The sequence below is a fragment of the Antechinus flavipes genome, chromosome 5 (assembly GCF_016432865.1).
Source record: "Antechinus flavipes isolate AdamAnt ecotype Samford, QLD, Australia chromosome 5, AdamAnt_v2, whole genome shotgun sequence".
NCBI lineage: Eukaryota > Metazoa > Chordata > Mammalia > Dasyuromorphia > Dasyuridae > Antechinus > Antechinus flavipes.
Window position 1 is genome coordinate 184,611,697 of NC_067402.1, and position 14,036 is coordinate 184,625,732.

Below are 14,036 nucleotides of genomic sequence, written 5' to 3' on the forward strand. Positions count from 1 at the left end.
CCTGGAAAAGTTTCCTTCCTAACCCTCTTACCTTCTCTTCTAAGAGGAACACCAGCATTCACTTTTAGTGTGCTTTAATAATTACCCAACCGTGGAAAAACCTAAACAGCACACACTGTATTCAGGTCACCACAAAATTAATCCTGCTGCTACAAATGAGATCATCAGCCTTTGTCGTAGTTGCTAGGAGCATCCCCTGGAGAGCTGTAAACATTTGAGAAATTCACTTTTACAAATGAGAAAAATTGAGTTCCCATAGGCCAAAAGAGATTATGTGATTCACATAGAGTTTACATAGGAAGATGACCCCAGAATTCCGGACCAAAATCAGATTCTGATTCAGGAAGGTCTGAATTCAGATCTCACTATAGATACTTATTAGCTGTGAGATCCCAAATAAGTTACTCAATCCCCTGAACCTCAATTGCTAGATCTGTAAAATGGGGATAACAGCAGCTTTTCTATTATGGGGCTATTGAGAATCAAATGAGTCTATTTATATAGAGCATTATGTGATCTTTAAAGAATTATATAACTGTCAACTATTATTATAATTGTCCACATACCAAACTATCTCTCTCCCTATAATCAGACAATATTTTGATATGTCAAAGACCCATAATTTCCTTAGATATGTTAAACTCCATCTACCTATGTAGATTGCAATCTATTTACAATATATAGTCTTAGCAAACTGTCCAAAATTCAAAGATATAGAATGATTTTACAATAGCCACACAGGGTGTCAGAGATGGAATTTGAATCATTTTTTCTGTCTTGAAATTCAGCATTCTATCCAGTATATAATGCTGCCTCATGGTTGGATGATACTTCCTATTTTTTAGCTGAGCTTGGTTCCCTTGAAACTCATATCATTCTTTACATGAGGTAGAAGTAACCCTACTAATAATCTGACTGGGAACCATGGAAGTGAGCCCCATCACACAAAAAGAAATTTACCACAGCTGTGTAAGATGACCAGAACATCTCTTTTATGTACAATAACTTTCTCCTAAAATATTAATGAAACCTTCCACAAAAATAGCTGAGAAAACTAATGCTCAAATCATTGATGTACCTTCCTGTTCACCCTTGGCATAAAAGCCCAATCAATGAGTAATCCGAGTTCCTCGGGTTTGAAAGACTTCCCCACTGCCATGTGAGTCAAATATCCTCCTCACCAGATGTGCCCCATGTAGCAAATACAGAGGCAAAACAAGCTACATTTAACTGAAATACCTTTCTTTGCTGAATTTATTTTCCATGCTATTGTTGAATGAACTTCCCTTTGTCAAATGGTATGTGATATACATGTGACTCATCTTCCATTCCCAAGCCTGAAATATGAGTCAGCCTGAGTCAGTTCTGGCTCACCTGGAACATTATGGTAATATCATATTTTATGTCTCATTCCTAATCCTGCCTGATCTTGATCTGACTAAAATTGAAGATTGTCTCCTTGACTTGGTTTGCTTCTCCCCATTACATATAATGCTTGGTGATAGTTCTAGACAGATGCTGCTTATCACTTTAAGGAAAGCTTCATTTATTCCCATGCTTTCTAGTGGGTGATGTATTTTGTCAAAAACTTTTTCCTTTATCTTTTGAGATAATCATATGATTTCTGTTAGTTTTGCTATTGATATGGTCAATATTGATATTGATATTGATACTGATACTGAACCAACTCTACATTTCTGATATAAATCCCATTTTTTGTAATATTTGCTAATATTTTTTCCTTTGTTAATATTTCATTAACTGACTGAACGTTCCATCAATTTGGAACCAGTATGTCTTAATTGTTAGTGATGCCTTTATTCTTGGGCCAGACACTGACTGACAGCTTAACCAGAGATTGGGAGATGAAGTAAGAACACTGAAAAATGCTGAACTAAAATTCATTATAAAAAGTTTTAAACCAAAGTTTTAAGATTAAAAGTGTCCACTATTGTTCTAAAAATACAGGAATAGTAAAGAGCTAAACCTTATTATTGTTATTTGACCATCAGCTGATTCAAATTAGAACACATGACATCTTATTCTTTCTTTAACAATAATTTTTAAACTCATCAGAAGCCTTTGGAACTGCCACACCTGTATAATAAGTTGAAAAAACTATTATTCCCCTTTATTCTGCTTTAAAGAGAAAAAGGAATAAAATTTACTTTAAATGCCCATGATAAAACATGATATTATACATTCTCTCTCAGATGCAACAGAAATAGGAAACTATTCCATTTATATGGTTTCCACAAAGTATATTGATGTACAACAGCAAATGAATGCATTCTGTTCTAGAAAGCAACATAGAATAAACTTCTGAGAAACTTTTGAAGACTTAATTACAATTACCAGATATTATATTTCCTCTTCCTTAATCATAATACTTTAAATAATCATTCATTTTAGTTTCTTTTTTAAGTAACATCTTTATTTTTCAAATCTCAAATCTGTATCAATCTATCAAATTAATTTGCAAATACTTTAAAATTAGATATGATAGGGTACAGCTTCTGGGGGAAATATAGCAATTAATCTAAGGTCCCCTGATCTTAAGAGTGCAATTGTTCTAGCAATCCTGTTTGTCAAAGATTTTAAAGTCTTCTGGCCTTTAAGATAGTCCTTCAAACATGCTGATTGTCAGATATATAATCTGCTGGTCAGGGATAACCAAATTCCTGAGACCACTCCTCAGTTCTACTTCTGGGCCACAAAATTAGCTTATCAGTTACATGAAGAACTGGATAAATTTGATTCCTTTCTCCTGGTTCTTTGTGAACTTAGCCCCCTTCAACTGGTATTACAATTACAATACACTTCACCCCTTGACTTGGGAAAAAGAAAAAAGAAAGAAAATTAGTTAACAGTCTAAGATAACAATTTCCCATTATAATTCCAATACCAATTTAGTCAGTCATAATGTAACATAACCATCCACATATTATAATATTTTTTTCTGCTCAAAAGGGTCTTCTATTTAGTTGTCTTCATTTTGTTAACCTAAAGGTCATTAAATAAAGAACATTGAATTTTCAAGTCCAAAAACGTGACTTTGACTCTCAACTCTGTCATATATTTACTGCATGGCTTTGGGCAAGTTATTTAACTTCTCTAAATTTCAGAAAATGCATAAGAATTATGTATTAAATTATGCTATAGTTTCACTATAAATATTTTCTAGCCCTGCCCAATTTGAGAGGGAATTCTGGATTCTTAATTCTATCTCTACAAAACTAATCTTGGATAATCACAGGCAAGCCTTAAGAACATGTTTACCTCAAGAATTTGTGGAGATTCTCTTCCTTCAGTAAGGATCAGTTAATAACACCATGGTGTCTAAACAGTATAAACTGAGAAATAAGTGTAATTCGTCTACTCTTAGACCAATGGAGAAGTAATCCCAACTTTTCCCGGTAAGAAAGTATGCTATCGTCAGGTTAACAAGTAGGAAGGACAAAAAAGGTCATTTTAATTAGTTCCTCAGTAAGTAAGGTCAAGTGCTTCTTTTACTCAGAAAGTCTGGCTCAGTAGTTGAGAACAAGAAGAAATAATATGTGAATGACTCTAAATCTGTAATTTCCTAGTAAATATGTTCATTTTTCCCCACCAAAAATATCCATTCCCTCTATTAGACCAGATTTGGAAAACAGGGGAGAATTTAAGTTCCCACTCTGGTTTCAAATAAGCACGCTTTCTTCCTGAAATTAAAGGATTTTGTATTAATTTCCTTAAAAGAGCTATTTGTCGAGTGATTGCCACTAGAGGGCTCTTCAGGGTTATTGCTAAAAGCTGCCGGCTAAAGGTAGCCCTAAAGGAGAACTGAGCTGTCCAGATGCTGAATAACACATTAGTTATTTCAGTTTGAGGAACATCTTAACTGAAAGTACAATCTGAACAGCACAGAGGATTGAGATGGTACTGGGAAAGAATTATAGAGTGTTGGAGGGAGAGAAGAATTTCTACCAAGATATCTGGTAGGATGACCATCCCAGAAAGTCTAAATAGGCTATTTCAGCAATTATAGAAATTCTAAATAATATCTATCTCAAGCCTTGATTTTCTAGCAAGAGAGAAAAAACAGGATTTTGTCAGGGGAGAGAGAGGGGGTTAGGGAGGAAACAAAGTTCATTATTAAGAAACAAGTGCTTAAAAACTGTTTAAAAAGCTAAAAACATTCAGGATCCAAGCTTCAAAGATTGACATGGAAGGTTGCCAACAATATTTAAATCATCTATAACACTCCCAAAGAACTTTTGGGGCTGATTAAAGAGCTAAGTCAAACACCTAGGTTTGACTAGCAGCTCTGTGATTTACAACTTTGGGCAAGACATTTATCTCTAAATCTCTGAACATCTCGTGAAGAAAGTACATAAGAATTCAGTTAAATTAATCCATATTTTTATCACAAATATTCTATATCCCTTCTAAATATGAGAGAATTCTGAGATCATATTGTCTAGGAGACCAAAATCTCTATATCTCATACATGAAGTTTAGGTTCCAGAATACTGTTGATGAGTTCTTCTCTTATTCTGAGTACATATACAAGTTTACAGAATTTGTCAAGTGTCCTAGAAGCTGCTGTTGATTGTGAAAAGTTTGCCCTAAGGCACTCTCTGCTTAGGCTATGTACAAGCATCCTGTCATGTGCATCTACTGCAAATTTCCATCATCTGTTCATATTGTTCATGAGAGTAGTGATGGAGAAGTCATTTCCTAGCCACTACACTAGGTAAGGTATAAAGGGAAAGGAGAAAAGGAAATTAAAAGGGGGACCAAGATTGATCTGCTAGCACAAAGGAGCAATTCAAAGTATTTCTCCTGCTTTTTAGCCAGCCAAATGTCCTGGCAGCAGCCTCAGTTACTGAAAAACTAATTAGGAATTGTCTGTATCCTCTTATCAACACACTAATAAGTATGCTAACACTCTCATTAGAGAAGTACCTCCTTGACTCCAAACAAAAGTTCATGCTCTATATACTCATTAATCCGAGAGCTGATCTAATTAAAGATTTTCCTATTCAGATCCCTAAAACTACATTATAATAGCATTAATATTACATTTGACTGAATTATAAAATGTGTGAGTCACTTCCATCAGGATCTTCCTCTTTAAAATATAGGGACTATTTCAATGGTATTTAAGGTGCCTCTGAGATCTGACATTCATGAACCTTTAGGCAAAACACTTTTGTTAGAGGATACAGTCTTCAGATATTTGTTTCCAAAATAATCCAAGTGCCATTACTCCGGTACATTTGTGTCCATTTCTTAGAAATTTTGCATGTCAGATTTTCAAAGGAAATGTTTGATTAAATGGTTTTTCTAAACTGTTTTTGTACCTTTATTCATACATGCACACAAGACACACACTCTGACTTATAAACCTAGAGATCATTAAAATTCCAATCTTATGAATACATTCAACTACTGACTTTAGTGCATAATTACAGACTTAATCTAGTTTAATTATCACTGTGGTTTTTCTTCCTTCTCCTTCCTTACTCTTTGTTAACAAAGATTCACTAATACCTATTCATAATACCTTCTAGTTTCTAGATTAATTTAATAAACCCTGTAAATGTGTTTATGTGTATATGTATTTGAAGGAGTGAAAGATTGGGCTGGGAAAAGTTTATACTTTTAAAAGTATTCATTTCCATCCAGCTTCTCACTATTCTTAGACAGGAATGTAGCTTTTAAGATTATCTACTCTTCCCTTCCTCATCCCTCATGCCCACCTACTTGCTTAATATTTCTAATGCCCCAAATTTAAAAATATATATTATTCTTAATTCTCTTCACTTATCTTTTTTTCTGTTGATAAGCATATATTATTTATACAGAGAATCTACACTAAAGAAGACTCATCTTTATTGAAAAACCTGAGCCTCAGAACCTCCAAAGATAGGTCTATTTTCAAGGTTTGACACCTATTTTGATTGCCTGTTGTAGTCCCCTTGTGGAAGGAGGGATGCAGGACTGAGTCAGCTCCAACCAGCCTAGGCTGATTGCTACATTTTCAGTGTGAGCATTTATAACTCAGCAAAGTTATACAAACTGTGTATAACTCAGCAAACACTACAGATCAGAGCTTCATTTATTGCTCATTATCTTGAAATAAAAAAAGAGATGGAACAAATATTAATAATACTGACTAAACTTAAAAGTATGTTATACATTCATTATTTTTAGTCTTTCTCACCCTCTGACTGGCTAATCACAAATTCCTTGGAGTCTTAACACTGGTCTGAAGGAAGCTAATGTTTATATAAATAATAGAAAAAAAAAAAAAAACGAGAAGTATAGAGAGAGGATGAAGTAGTTTGTTAATAGAGCAAGGGATGCAAGAGAGCACAATGAATAGTAAGGCAGAGTAAGACAGCGACATCACATGTGATTTTTCTTCAGGGATTGATGATTTTGAATCCCAGGGACAATTAAACCAGGAGCAGAGCTAGAAACTTGGACTGACATAGGACTGGAGGAAGAACTTGTTGATGGAAGCCCCCAACTCTCAGACACTAGTGATGACAAAGTAAGGATGATGGTATCACTTTCCAAGATTACCACTCTATAAATACAAATGGGCTAATAGTAGTGAGAATGGGGTTGGGGATGAGGCAGATCAGCAAGAAGGAGAAAAGCCAATAGCTATGTCCAGGCATACATACCTTAAAGGACACCACACCATTTTTCAGACCTGGTTCATAGTTCTGCTATTCTTCTGAAAAGCAAGGGCATGTATCTAGTACAATATGTGCCCCACTATAGTCTATACCAGGACTTCTTAAATTTTTAAATTTGCAACCTCTTTTCGCCCTATTTACTATTACCTTCTCAACTGTGACACAGAATTCTAATCCACTGAAAATAATCTGCCCCCATACCTGCTGCCTTTTCATTTATATCCATTGACTCTAATATCATCCCCATAATGTCTCACACTATAACTTCCTGAGTTTGACTTTAATATTTTTCATCCTTTTTAAATGAGCATTTTGTCCATATTTATAATGTAACAATATGGTAGTATGGTAATATATACAACAGTATAAATTATAGAATTTAGAAATAAAAAATAGAGATTTTATACATATTTATATTCAGGGTGCATGCTCAAAAATTTTTTACTAATGGGGTATGTTCTAGATAATTTAGTGGGCTCTCCTCTCAGGTCCCCAACACACAAGACAAAGAGGAAGAATAAGAATAAGCAGTCACTCTTCCTCACCACCATTTCCATATGTTCCCTTTGTCAGTGAAATGGGCTCCCAATCAATGAAGTACCATTCTCATAGCACACACAGTGTCCTCTGCCTGCTGCCAGGCCATGGAAAAGAGGCTAGAGACTCTGCTTTCATAAAGGCACAGTGATGTGTAATGGAAGTACCCTCCTCCCTGATTTGAGGCATGTGTACACATTCTATAACTAGTTCCAGTCTGCTGACTTTTAGTGAAAACTGGCTGCTGAGCCAGAAACTGGGATCATTTAAAATGTATTAATCAACCAAAGTGAGCCTCTTTCTATTTCCTACCTGGCTGTTTCTGAGTGAGAGAAGTCTATTAGAAGACTCTGAATAGGGGCAGGCCTTGGGCTTTCCTCTTCCAGGACTAAAATGTGGCCCATTCATTTAGGCCTGTGTTCATATACCGCTGTTTATTTTTTCCTGCTAATGACCCCCATTAGGTAAAGAAGTATTGGAGTTAGTTATAACTTTGAAAATTTCAAGATGTATTTATAGCTTGCTCCAGAAGTTCAGCAACTAGAATCCAGACTAGAATTTCCTGAAGTTAAGCATAGGAGAAGCAAATTCAAAGTTCCCTAAGGGTGATCCATTTGACCAAGATTAGCAATAAATGAAACACCAATTTATCTGACAGTTATGCTGAATTCAGATGGGAATTCAATGGTTTTGCCATTTTGTTGTGCCCCATCCCCACTTTAAATTTGAACCTACTCAAACCTATGCTTGAACCAGAAACTGATGCAGGAAAGGAAAGAGCATACCTAAGTGCTAGGGGGAAAGTTTGTTCTTCTTTTCTCAGTGCCAGTTATCCACAGATGACAGAGGTAAAAAACTTGGTGCAATAAAACAAAGTTTCCATATGTACTTGTCTTGTGTCTGGTAGAAGTCCCATGTTCTCAGCTATAGGATGTGCTTGTAAATCTTTAACAACTAGTTCTCTGAAAAAAATATATATATGCATGATACATGTTTAAGTTTACCCTGCATTACTGACACTTTCTCTACCACTTAAGTTCAGATAACTAATAGAAGAACAAATCAAATTCTGATTTGTAGTATTTACAGATTTCCAAAATTTAAACTAAAAATTTAACAATCAGCTCAGATTGGTAGGAATTGACTTAAGTACATCCTTGCATCCCTTCCTCAGTGAGAGAGACAATACTCATGAGAGACAGACAGAAAGACAGAGGGAAGGAAAGACAGAGACAAACAGAGAGACATTCTGACTTAGCATAAGGAAAGAAAGAAGTGAATTCAACCAAGTTGCCTTAACTCACCCACGAGGAAGAATAGAGAGTCTTTCGCTGAAAATGTCTAAAGGCCCTGGGTAAAAGGAACAGATATAGTTAAATGTCTCAGAAGTATTCTAACCTCAAGCTTGCCTGATAAGTCCTTTAGGAAGGAGATAGAAAGAAAGGGATAGGAGCACAACAAAGTGACTTATTGGAGGCAAAAAATCTCCAACAAACCAAACTCGAGCTTTTTCTAAATCACTGCAGATGCTCACAGATCCCTCTAGTGATTTTGTCAGTTTACAGCCAGATTTCACCCAATGCAACAAATACCAACCCTTGTTCAATCAATAAACATTTATTGAGCACTAGGCACGGTATAAATTATAAGCTAGGCACTGTATAAATTGATTTTCAAGCATTTATTAAGTGCTTATTACATGCCAGGCACTGTACTAAACATGACACATACAAAGAAAGGCAAGGCAAATAAACAGTGCATACCTTCAAAGAGCCTACAGTTTAATGGACCTTTTGACTTGACAGGATCAAGAAGGAACAAAGACACTGAAAGAAGTTGAAAATCTAAAATTTTAAAGTAGAAAAAAGACATACCATAAGAAGAATAGCTACTGAAATATCTTAGATTTCTAAAGAGAAAAAATTCAAGAATGGAGATGGAGTAAAAATCCAAGGCCTTGAATATCTATACACAAAAGTACACAGTATAGGCAATAAGCAAGATGAACTAGAGAGTATAATTCAAAGAAACAACTCTGACCACATGGCTATTATGAAGACTTGGTAGGACAAGGTCTATGAAAGAAATTTGGATCTGAATGTATATACCTTTTATATTCATATTAATAATCAAGAACAAAGAGAGGGATTATAAGAGCTTTTAAATAAAGATCAATGGAGGCAGAAAAAGAAGTTAATTTTTATACTATAATTCAAGCTATCTAAACAGGAGGTAATAGATAAAAGAGTTTTAAAGAAATCCATAGTGGATAGAGCACTGAAATCAGGAGTTCAGATCTGGTCTCAGATACTTTAACATTTCCTACCTGTGTGACCCTGGGCAAGTCACTTAACCCAATTGCCTCAGCAAAAAAAAAAAAAAAAAAAAAAGGAAAAAAAAAAGAAATCATGATAGTAATGGAAGGATGTATCAATTATCCAGACCATCTCCTGAATCACACTCACTACTCAAAACAGAGTAGCTAAAAACTTCTTGAAATGCTTAAATGAAATTATCATTCAAAAAGTGGAGGAACTAACAAGAAGAAATTCTCTGGATCTGATTCTCATCAACAGGAAGTGGTTGCTACAGAATGTCAACAGATTCAAGAAGGTTTGGGAAATACCAAAGACCAGTACCAGGAAACATGGAGCTCACAAGACAGTAAAGCTAGCCAGGTCTATTGAGTCATATTCACAAAATGAAGTACTGTCAGAAGAAAAACTTTGGAACCCTAAGATAGAATTGGGTATCCACAGGAGATATAAAAGAATTAGGGTATCCTCTCTCCAGAATTGTTGTTCTTACTCTTAAGATGACTCAGCTTCCCTGTCAGATTTCTTGAGCTTCTCCTGTACTTTTTTAAGTGAACAGGTAAAAAAGTGAATTTTTCTTCTAGATTGTGTCAGAAATACCAGACAAAATCTAGAATTTAGAAAAGCAGAGGATTTTTTTTTCCTTTTTCTTTACTGCATTTTTAAACTTAATAAGAGCAAAATCTAAAGGTTTCTGAGGAAGGACAAACAGGGAAAACTCTCAAGAATGAAATTCTGAAAACACAAAGAAAAAAGCCTAATGAGGAAAAACGGAAGTCATTAGAAGGCATTTATATTCTCTCCCTTCCACCTCTTTCCTCTCAATTAAAGGGGAAAAAAATCTTTTAATAGATATAAATGGTCAAGCAAGCCAAATTCCCACAATGGTCAGATTCAAAATGTATGGCTCATCTGTATCTTGAGTTCTCTTCTCTGTCAGAAGGTGAGCATTATTTTTCATCATTTGACCTCTGGAATTGTGTAGATCAAAGAGCTTGTCTTTCTAAATTGTTAAAATAGGAGTCATTTAAAAAGTTCAGTGTGGATACAGAGAGAATTCACCTATCAATCTAGATACCAAGGACAGAAGTAAGAACATGTAACAAAGGATAAATACAAAAGCTTGATAGGGTTCTATAAGAATAACGTCAGGAATACTAAAGCTCTAAATAAACTGGGACCATCAAGAAAAGCAAAGGAAAACAAAGGATACTAAGAGGAAAAGGTAAAGAGGGAGAAACCGCCATTTAGAGCAAGTATTCTCTAAATAAAGGAAGGGGAAAGGAAGGAACAGCAAGCATACCAGTTTGGCTAGAACATACATAGTACATGAAGGGAAGTAATAGATAACAAACCTGTCCATTAGAATGGAAGCTCCTTGGTAGAGAAGGAAAGATCCTAGAACACAAGATGTGCTAAATATACAAATGGGGATGAGTTGAAGCTGAGGATCCAAAGGTGAGAAGGAATAGCCAGGCAAAAAATACAAGAGAACAGTGTCACAAAAGCTGATAACAATATCCAGAAAGAGGAGGTGTTCAAAAATCAAATGCTGAAAATGGTAATAGCTAGTATTTATATGGAATCTCTAAGTTTCCAAATCATTTTATCTCACACCAATTCTGGGATCAAGGGAAATTACCCTCAGTTTATAGATGAGGAAACTGAGGCAGACAGCAATTATCTGATTTCTCCAAGGTCACACAGTGTATCTGAGGTTGATCTGAACTCAAGTTTTCTTGATCCCAGGTTCTGTATTCTATCTACTAAGCACAGAAATGCTGGGGATGTTCAAAGGCTAAAGTGAAGTGGTCCCCTGCCATCAAGTTTCTTTTCTTTTCTTTTTTTTGCTGAGGCAATTGGGGTTAAGTGACTTGCCCAGGATCACACAGCTAGCAAGTGTTAAGTGTCTGAGTTCAGATTTGAACTCAGATCCTCCTGACTTCAGGGCTGGTACTCTATTCACTGTACCACCTAGCTGCCCCCAGGTTTATTTTCTAATAGAGGACAGAGTTTATTGGAATTTCTATATATTATCAACAAGCCCAACAGCAAGAGATAGAAAGAGAAATTCCATTTATATTTTAATAGAAGAGACAACATATTCACTTATTGTATAACCTTTAATCAGCAGAGGGGCTGATGGGTAGGGTAGTTTTTGAAGGATGAACTGAAGAATTATGGGAGACCAGAATTTTTAAACTGGTCTAGCCCAGGAGCAAATAAAAAATATTGCTTTGAAGAAGGGTTCTACTATTCCAAAGTGAATATAATCATAGCAGCTAGAACCTTTCTTTTATGGCTCACTAATCTGCTTAAGAGTGATCGTCCCAAACAGAATCTGTTTGCCTGAGTGTCCCTGCTTTACATTGGGAGCTTGTGAATTTATCCACTTTTCACCTCCTCCCTGTAAAGCAAATGGTTGAGAGGACCATGTTTTTCTGCCTCTCCTTTCTTTTACTAAACATCCATCTGTTTAGATGAAGCTGAAATATCTTTTTGGTCTGTTTTGCCCATGGGTGACCATAAGATTTGTGAAGTGATTTGCCTAGGATCACACTGCCAGTATATGTCAGAGGCTGGTCTTGAAAGGAGATGCTCCTGGTACTAAGGCTGATTCTATACACATTACACTGCCTCTAATTTTCTACACAAATTGTAAATTAGCTCTATGTGCCAATTTTACTGTTTTTGTGCATTTTGGTTTTTGGTGATTGTTAATATATACATATATTTTATATTGTGTATGATTCACAATAAAACAAATGAGTAGGGCTAACAGAGAAAACAACAGAAAGATTCAACATCTGGTTCCCTGAGTTTTCTTCTCAGCTGAGGTCAAATCATTTTTTGTTTCCTTTTCCCATCTCCAAGAGAGAATTTGTTTCTGTCCAGACCTATGTTTTCATCCTAATGGTATAGATCAATAACTGTTCCACAATCTGGTCTTAGAGAATTGCCTGATGGACCCACACTTAACACCATATACTAAGATAAGATCAAAATGGGTCCATGATTTAGGCATAAAGAACGAGATTATAAATAGAGAAACATAGGAGAGTTTATCTCTCAGACTTGTGGAGGAGGAAGAAATTTGTGACCAAAGATGAACTAGAGATCATTATTGATCACAAAATAGAAAATTTTGATTATATCAAATTAAAAAGCCTTTGTACAAACAAAACTAATGCAAACAATATTAGAAGGGAAACAAACTGGGAAAACATTTTCACAGTTAAAGGTTCTGATAAAGGCCTCATTTCCAAAATATATAGAGAATTGACTCTAATTTATAAGGAAATCAAACCATTCTCCAATTGATAAATGGTCAAAGGATATGAACAGACAATTTTCAGATGATGAAATTGAAACTATTACCACTCATATGAAAGAGTGTTCTAAATTACTATTGATCAGAGAAATGCAAATTAAGACAACTCTGAGATACCACTACATACCTGTCAGATTGGCTAAGATGACAGGAAAAAATAATGCTGAATGTTGGAGGGGATGCAGGAAAACTGGGATGCTGATGCATTGTTGGTGGAGTTGTGAATGGATCCAACCATTCTGGAGAGCAATCTGAAATTATGCCTAAAAAGTTATCAAACTGTGTATACCCTTTGATCCAGCAGTGTTTCTACTGGGCTTATACCCCAAAAGAGATACTAAAGAAGGGAAAGGGACCTATATGTGCCAAAATGTTTGTGGCAGCCCTGTTTGTAGTAGCTAGAAACCGGAAAATGAATGGATGTCCATTAATTGGAGAATGGTTGGGTAAACTGTGGTATATGAATGTTACGGAATATTATTGTTCTGTAAGAAATAAGTGAAATGAGCAGAACCAGATCATTATTTACTTCAACAATGATACTGTATGAAGATATATTCTGATGGAAGTGAATTTTTTCAACAAAGAAAAGACCTAATTCAGTTCCAATTGATCAATGATGGACAGAAGTAGCTACACCCAAAGAAAGAAGACTGGGAAATGAATACAAACTGTTTGCATTTTTGTTTTCTTCCTGGGTTATTTTTACCTTCCAAATCCAATTCTTCCTGTGCAACAAGAGAACTGTTCGGTTCTGCACACATATATTGTATACTGTATCATATTTAACATGTATAGGACTACTTGCCATCTGGGGGAGGGGGTGGAGGGAGGGAGGGGAAAAATCAGAACAGAAGTAAGTGCAAGGGATAATGTTGTAAAAAATTACCTAGGCATGGGTTCTGTCAATAAAAAGTTATAATTATTTAAAAAAAGAGAGAGAGAGAGAGAGAGAGAGAGAGACAATTGCCTGGAGCACTAACAAGTTAAACTATTTAACCTAAGTCACAAAGTCAGTACATACTAGAAAACTAAGGCTGCCCTAACTCCGAGGACGATTCTCAATTCACTATGCCATACTGCCTCTCACCTAAAGAATACTAAGGAAATAACAGCAATGTTAATTTATCATTCTTGAATAGAAACAAAAAAAAGTGCAAA